General features: G+C 40.8%; 1 long non-coding RNA gene across 9 annotated transcripts in view; it reads right to left on the bottom strand.

The window, feature by feature from the left end:
• Nucleotides 1-1,989: 1,989 nt before the first annotated feature.
• LOC121668229 overlaps nucleotides 1,990-8,626 on the bottom strand; it is a 43,721-nt gene continuing 37,084 nt past the window's right edge. For all 9 annotated transcript variants that reach the window (XR_006017317.1, XR_006017316.1, XR_006017320.1 and 6 more), the window contains one exon: nucleotides 1,990-5,033. This is a non-coding gene — a long non-coding RNA (uncharacterized LOC121668229). The remainder of the gene's footprint in view (nucleotides 5,034-8,626) is intronic.

The raw sequence follows: 8,626 nt of genomic DNA on the forward strand, positions 1-8,626 counted from the left end.
AACTTCACTGGTAAGAAATGTAGCACTTCAGGAAGACAGCTGCTCTCTAACTGTAATACATCATGAGATAAATCAGCTTTTGGGATAAAGGATGTAGAACTAGTTGGCATTTGGGCCTAAAATTGATAGTTATAAATACTTCAAATACAATTGTTTATTTAAACAGGTAAACGTATTAAATATACTTTACTAAATACGCATTGCAGAAGATCCAGCAGGTTACAAAACAATGGTAACTAGTCACTAGAACAGGGTAGTTGTATTTTCAGTCACTTGACGTTGTAATATAGAGATGACACATCTTCCAATCACCACCAGCATCTCTGAGCAGGAATCATTCCATGACATTCCCAGGCTTATGTTACATACATGTGCTGGTTTGGGCTGGGGTAGGGATAATTTTCTTAACAATGGCTGGTGTGGGGCTGTTTTGGATTTGTGCTGAACACAGGGTTGATAGTATATAAGTGTTTTTGTTATTGCTGAGCAGGGATTGCACAGAGCCAAGGCCTTTTCTGCTTTTCATACCACCACACTGGCAGGGAAATTGGGCGTGTCTGGAAGGCTGGGGAGGAGACACAGCCAGGACAGGTGACCCAAACTGACCTAAGGGAAATTCCAGACGATATGACATCATGCTCAAGATACAGAGCTGCACAGAAGCAGGAAGAAGGGGACGTTTGAGTGATGGTGTTTGTCATCCCAAGTCACCATTGCTCATGATGGGGCCCTGCTCTCCTGGAGATGGCTGAACACCTGCCTGCCCCTGGGAAGCAATGAATTGATTCCTTGTTTTGCTTCACTTTAGTACAAAGCTTTTGCTTTCCCTATTAAACTGTCTTTATCTCAACCCATGAGTTTTCTGGCTTTTACCCTTCCAGTTCTCTCCCCACTCCTGCTGGCAGGAGAGTGAGTTAGGAGCTGCCTGAGGCTTGGTTGCTGGCTGGGGTTAAACCACAATAATAGGTGTGCTGGTTTTGACTGATACAGAGGTAATTTTCTTCACAGTAGCTGGTATGAGGCTGTATTTTGGATTTGTGCTGGAAAAAATTTTGATAACACAGGGATGTTTTAGTTGCTGCTAGGAGTGCTTACACAGTGTCAAGGTGTTCTCTCCCTCTAACATCACCCCCACCACAACAGTAGGAAGCCAGCCTGTATCACCATAATGATCCCTTCTGTTTTAAAAGCTCTGAATGCTATACATAATCCCTGTAATTAATCTAGCTCCATAGGCTTCTGTTTACGAGTCACTTATTTTGGCTGTGTGTATCAGAAAAAAAAACTAGTTGCAGCCAGTCAGGCTTATTGAAAGTAGGGAATTACTATTTGGAGCTGAGTCTGTTTCTAAAAAGCCTGCTGTATAAGCCTATGCTCATTGGAAACACCGAAGTTGATCTTGATGACACATCCTATTTGTTGAAAGTTTATGGTAGATTGACTCATGCAGTTTTATGTCGTGCTCAGTTCAAAACACTTTTTTTTTTGTTGAATGGTAGCTGTTTCAGTGGTTACCTTTTGGTTTGATGGTTTGTTTTTATAGGGCAGAGAAAGTTTACCCAAATTACAAGCAGTTGCCAGTATTGCCTGAAGAAAAATGTCATCCTGACATTGATTTCTTCGGGGAATGAATCATATAGCCATATAACTTTTAGCAGTGCTGTCTGTCTAGATTTGTGATCTTTTTCTTTCTTTTAGTACAAAGTTTGTCACTTGAAACAATGTGTGATGTCTCGTCTTAAGCATATTTATAGTTTTCCCTCTGTTTACCAACAGTTCTGTTCTGTGTGTCATTTGTGTCTGGCATATGCATCATCACTAGTTCCATTTCAGTATAGAAACCCATAATTTCACTTTATATTTTGTCTATATGCATCATTTTTGTGGCTATGTTTTATCCATGATGGGGCATTACTTGGAGGCCTTCTTAATGATAGAAACCATAATGTGTCCCAAATATAGCACAGTGTGGATAATTGCAGACAGGAGTTTAGGGGTATTTTTGGCTTTGACAATTAATGACTGCCTGCATGGAAGTTTTATTGAATTGCATCACATAAAAAACTGCAAACAGAAAACCAATGGCACATTCCTTTGGAGATCTCCCTTGGGCTCATCTAATCCAAAGAAAGTCAAAATGGCCAAATCTTTAAATCAGCACAAACAGAAAACCTAAGTAATGAATACAGCTTGATGGATTTCCTCAGGCCAGATCCTGTTCACTTGAAATCTCCCACCTAGGAGGAAAGGATTGAGGAATCCCAGGAGCAGCAAAATCAAAGCAGCAGATGTTTCTAGTCTGGATCCAATCTCATGTAATTAGAAAAACAGATAAACCATAACTTCTCATTTTCTCATCCCTGCTTTCTTTTTAAGATTGCTCAATTCCCTTCTTTTCTTGTTGTATTACTGTGGCTCCCTGTTACTTACTATTTATTAAGTGCTTATTGATGCAAATCTTCAGAGATATAAGCCATAATATTAGTCCTGATGTTTAGGGGCTCTTGTCAATAAATCTCATCTCTTGCCCTCTGCTTCCTTGAAAAAGGGCAGCTCAGCATTCAGTTTCTGACTCCACTGCCCACCCCCCCATGGAGCAGCACTCATTGGACATGTGCCTGTCTGTATGGCACAGCATGACAGCAGGTACAGTGATCACATCTGAGGAAGTTGTCGCTAAGCTTTCAGTTACTAGCTCATTCCTCATCACAAATCCTTCTTAAAGAAAACAGTGTGAATATCTTCCTAGTGCTAATTGGCAGTAATTCACTTTCAGACTGATTAAGCCTAGAAATTTTTTTTTTTTAAAGTTACCATTGAAAATAAGCCACTTCCAGCTGGGGAACTGGCATAGGCAGCATTGAGCAGGATGCAAGTCAAAATCTATTTCCAGTGCTCATCTGTACCCTTGTGAAATTGGCTTCCCATCTCTGTGAGCAGGCACTGCGCCATCCTGCTGCATGGCTACAAGGGTGGGCAGCCAAGCCAACATGTGCACACACTGACTGTGGGCAGAAAGGGCACAAATCCAAGCCCAGGAATGTGGATGCAACAGCATGGCTGGAGTGTAAGCACAGATTCAACAGTAAATGGACTGTGTCAACAGCATGAAGCTAGAATCGCCTCTGATATCAGCCAAACAGCCTCCTTCACTGTGTGAAGTCATTTTCATTGCCGAGGGATCAAGACATATACTGCACCCGAAAAGAAAAGAGGTGAAGAAGAAGAGCAGTCAGATCTTTATGATGGGTTGTACATTCATGCTCTGCCTGACTTTGCATAGTCTTTTTTCTTTTGATTAGGTTGTTAGTCTTTGGAAAGGGAACAACTGATCTGTGATGCAGCATTATGGATGCTTTGAATGGCAAACCTCTTCTGTGCTATAAAGCCAAGGAGCAGTTAAAATGAGAGGTAATCTCTTACCATTAACCCAGCTGCTGACAAGTTCAGGTTTATTCTTAGCTGCTTCTGCTAAGAACTTAAGAATGTGCTTTTAACTGCCCAAGGGGTAAGACCTCTTTGCCACGGAACAGTACAAGAACGTGCCAGGATCTACTCTTTGCTCCCAACTCATGCTACTGACCAAATTGCAAGCACTTAGCAGATATTTCCTGTCCCTTAGAGTGAAAGTGACCCTGACACCCATAAGAATAAAGCTGGAATCTCCAAAACACTTGGAGAAATGACAGTGCTACATGTTTTACTGATACTGTTGGACACAGTCTGACACTGTCTTTGGAACTGATTTAATCTTACTTATAAACTCATAAATTCTTTTGAATGCTGTCATTAAATTCTATACATTAAACAAAACCATGCCCCAGTTTTTTGGTGATGAGAATTACTGTGCTGATTTATGAACCTTTCTTCTATATCTAATATTGCTACAGCCAGAGAGCAGGTAGATTAAAAAGTAAAGCATCCAAGTAGGCGTCACTTCCTATGTGGGGATGAGACAAATAAAAACTTGAAGTCTAGGAGAATCCTGCCTCAGGGAAAAATGCAGAAAGCTCTATGGTTCTTAAGAGTTTCCATCAATGATAAAGTCATTACTATTCAGAAATCTTTTTATAAGCCCTGTAGCTCATTTTTTTCCTTGCCAGAAGTGGCTCAGCAGTTATTCCAAGTGATGTGAATTACTCCAAATTGGTAGAAGTCACAGCAGTCCTTTTATCCCGTCTATGCTAGTACTCTACTTTATATGTTAAACCACTATTAAACTAAAAACCAGCCCTAATGACATCACATTGTACACCTAAGCAAGTATCCACAATTCAGAGGTATGCATATGAACTGGGGAGTGGAATCCAGACTTCTAGTTTCCAAATCACATGTCAAAAGCTCTATACCAGCAATAATCAGCACTGAGTAGGAAAACCCCATAATTTTAAAATCTTTCTTCATTACACAAAACTTGAACTTGTAAAAAGACTTAATTCATTAGCAGGTTAAAAAAAAAAAAGCAAACACAACAAAACAAAGAGCTTTCTGAGTAAGAACTGAGTGAAGGAGTTTTTTTCCTTTAGTTTTGTTATGCTATCAAGTGCAAAATAAGCCACCACCATCACCCTGACTCCCTTACACTAGCAAACAGTCTGGCAGACAGTAACTAGGAAGATGGGAGAATGAGGTTCAAAACTTTCTTTTTCTTGCCAGAAAGACACCCACACAGACATGAAACCAATGTTACAACACATTACACAACACTGTGCATCTCCAAACAGCAGGGAAACAACTTAGGACGTAAGACAGAGTTCACTGGGCAGGACAGATGTCTTGAGACACATTTGGTAGCAGGGTTCAGGCAGTGACAAAGGCCAGGAGCCTCTGGGCTTGCAGGGAGGTTTTCAAGCTTTCTCTGGTTTCCTGCTCTCTCATTTTCCTCACATCCTTGCCCTCCCTTTTAGCTGGGGATCTTGCAGGGCAGGTAGCTGCCTCCTGGTTTGTTGATGTTTCTTTTGCAAACTGCTGAAGAAAGTGTTAAAAGCTGTTTGGCTCTAGCTCTCTTTGGAAACTGTGCAGCATAGTTTGAACTGAAAAGGAAGAAAAAAAGAGAAACAAAATAATTATAAATCTAGATGATCTGTATAATAATAACCTATAAGGTTAACCTATAACATGGATAATGCAAGACACATCAGCTGAATTCTAGGACCAGGAGACTAAGAACAAGTAGGACTGGTAGAGCTTGAAGTTTGAAGTTTTGTCATTGCTCTGCATGATAAACAGGTTTCATATAAAATCCACAGGTCAGCACACCACCTATGTACGACTTTATCATTTTAGGGTTTTCTCCTGGACACAAGCCTGACATCTGCCATCTCTTGTGCCTGTGTCTGCCACCATCACACGGCTTTTTCCAGAGCACCCCACACAGCTCATGGAAGGGTTTGAGAGCATGCTGGAAAGCAAAGCTCAGCTTTGCCCTAATCCAAGGCTTTGCACAAGGTTCTGTCAGTTTGTGCTTCAATGTCAGTGACTTTTCTGTTCTCTTACAAAATGTTAGAGAGCAGAATCAACCTTTTCCAGTTTGTCATGGTGGGGAGTATATCTATTCTCTTGGGGCAACTTGTGCACCGCTTTGCCACTGATCCATACTATAAACTTAGAAAGCAAACACAAAGGACTGCACACCAGTGCTATTTCAGTTCACAGTTGTGTGTCCAGGTCTGTTTCTAAATAGAAATACTTTCATTAGCCATGCAATCCTCTGTTTAATTGCTTACATGATTTTTTTTTTTTTTTAAAGAAAGTAGCCTCAAACCAGAATAGGAAGGCAGGACAGAAGTGTGATTCCAGGCAGAACATTATATTTGGTTCCTATTTCTGCAGCCCAAAATAACTACTCTCCAAAGGGCATCAGGAATGTTCAAATTCCAGAGCCAGAAATGAGCTCCATAGCTCAAGATATGATGTGATCTCTAGGAGGAGAGTGAAGAACTCTAAAAGACAGAAATGCCTGAGATAAGAATGTAAAAATCTGAGGCTGGGTACATGCCCATAATCTCTCATGTGTAAACAAACAGTTAAATTTATGTCAGGGAGCAGCATGTTTAGTTTTCTGAAGAAGACATGTTTCCCAGAAGGAATTACATAAATATTTATGAAAATGAAGCAGGAAATATTTTCCCAGGGTAGGACACTGTTCAGCACTGCATCAGGTCAGTAGAAGCTGGGGTTTATTTTGTCAGTCTTCCCCTGGAACTGAATCATTGCCCTCTTGTTTGCAAAAATCTGTTCTGACACAGGAAGAGGCTGCACTTAGATAAACACAATTACAAGCCACATTGAGTATTTAATTTCTATCACATCTCTGAATGCATATGTGAATGCCTTGCATTTTTGGATAGCTTCTCTGAGTGATTGCATGGAAAACAATAGCAGTAAGTATCCATCTTAGGCCTCTCTGAAAGGCTGGTGCCGTTATGTCAAAGGTGTCTTCCGTAGAACTGAAAGTCTGCAGGCTAACAGAGCATTCTCAATCCAGGTGTTCACTATAAAAGTGCTTAGAACACAATCACTGTGAGCCAGGACAGTCTTGCTAAGTGCAAAAGTTAAAAACAAAAAGTCATAATGCAGTGCTACCTGAGTGAGCAGAAGTTACACACAACTGAGATCTGTTCACAAAATGGGGTACAGGGTTCAGTACTGTACCTCATAAAGCATCCAGCAGCTCCCTGAATCTGTGGTCTGCAACCCAAGCTCCTTAAGAGATTTTGGTGCTGACCAGCTGTTCTGTTCCCTGGGCACCAGCTGTCTCAAAATCCCTCCTGCCTCACAGGAGATATGTACAGCTGGAACCTGTGTCAGCTTTTCTGTTTAAGGGCTAAAAGCTGAGGGGCATAGGAGTGGGAAAGGAGAGGAGCATCCCAAGAAGGGGTTGTAAGCTCTAGTGCAGACCTAAGGTTCTCCCAGAATGCCATCCCTGTGTCAGACCAGAAAAAGCTCACACCCATCCCTCAAGGTACCAAACTCAACAGAAAGCCGAACTCATCAGCAGGAAACCAGGGAGATCATAGTTGATAGCAGAGCATATATTTCTATATGGCCGAGGCTGATGAAGCCTCCCAAACATCCAACAAGAAATATCTATGATCATTAGATTCCTACAAGCTCTGTTTACTGAACATATAAGCCAGAAGATTTTGGACAATTTTGTCCTTAGGTTGTTTGTTTCTGTCAGTTATTCTCAGGCATATCAAAATCTAGTCATTGTTTGTATCTTAATCAGAGGAACAGCAACAGGTGGAGACTGTGTTTACAGGCTCAAGTAGCCATTGCACGGGGTCAAAACCAAGAATGGGATTTTACAAAATAGCTGTAGGATTACTTTTCTCCTTACACATTGCAAACCAAAATACTCTGTCCTTCTTCTTCCATTTTCTCTAAGCTTTGCCACCATGATTGATGTATCCAGCATGACAGAATGAAACACCCCAAATCATCATGACCCCTGATACCAGAAGAGAAGCCATCTAGGATCCCAAAGTAAGAAAATATTCTACCTTTTTTTTTCTTCAGGTGCTCCCAAGTTTATTCAGTACTGTAAAGTACAGAAGGGGAAAGTTCTCCTTAATACTGAATTTGGGTCAGAAAGGACACCAGCAGACTCTCAACTCTTACGGATGAATCAGCCCATGGTTACAAGCAGGATGTATTAACCTGGAGTCCAACCACAGGATCTGTGACTCTACAAATGATGAAAATTTGCTGTAGATCTGCCCCCTTTTGATGGGCACTATTTCAGCATGTTGTCTGTGCTCCTTACAGTCTGTTGACATTTAACTACTAACATTGAAGAGTAAGCAAATGAAGGTTATGCAAATTTCCAAGGAAGTTACTTGGACTCCAAATAGACAACACACAGGTTACCTGACTAGTGCTCATCTCAAAGAACAGAATCTTTCTGGATATTTTTTGGCGTGTTTTCAGGGTTTCCTTGTAAAACATCCATGCCCTTGGAATTGTTTGTTTTGTGACCTTTATGTCTGGACAATGTGGCCTAGTTTGTTTTTCTTTCTTGCCTACAGTCATTTCTTTAAGCCTGATTCAATGAGAATTAATATGCACAATAAGCACTCTGTTTCATTAAATCTCCATCAGCAATGAAGCTACTTGAAGATATTTCAGGGAAACTGGTTTGATAAATACTGATTTGCCAAAACCCAAGCTTTTCATGGTAGTATATCAGTTTTGATGGACTGCCTGTTAAGGCAGGTTTTCTAGCTCCAGGACAGCATTCCTGGTCCAACACACGGGAAGACATAACTGATTAACACACACCCTTGTAATAAACCACTATAACCTTAAGGCTCTACTGCAAGCACTGGTTTGAAATAGGCAGAGAAATAATTCAAATCTGGATCTCCTACATTTTAAGTAAGTATTTTCATTTACCAAGGTTTTAGAGCCATTAAATCTAATTTCTCACAGTATTTTCAGGGGGCTTGTGACTGTAATGGATGTGGGGTGGGGGTGGGGGTGGGAGTGGGGGTGGGGGAAGAGTAGGGTCTTTATTTATTTTCTAAAGTGGAATGAAAACATTTGTAAATTATCACAGCACTGTCAGAAAAATGTTCCCTGCTTAGTCCCGGATAGTAACTGAAGTAGTTAAACAAATGGTTTC

This window comes from Corvus kubaryi, unplaced genomic scaffold, assembly GCF_017639235.1.
Source record: "Corvus kubaryi isolate FWS band 111438036 unplaced genomic scaffold, C.kubaryi_AGA036_p1.0 37385, whole genome shotgun sequence".
NCBI lineage: Eukaryota > Metazoa > Chordata > Aves > Passeriformes > Corvidae > Corvus > Corvus kubaryi.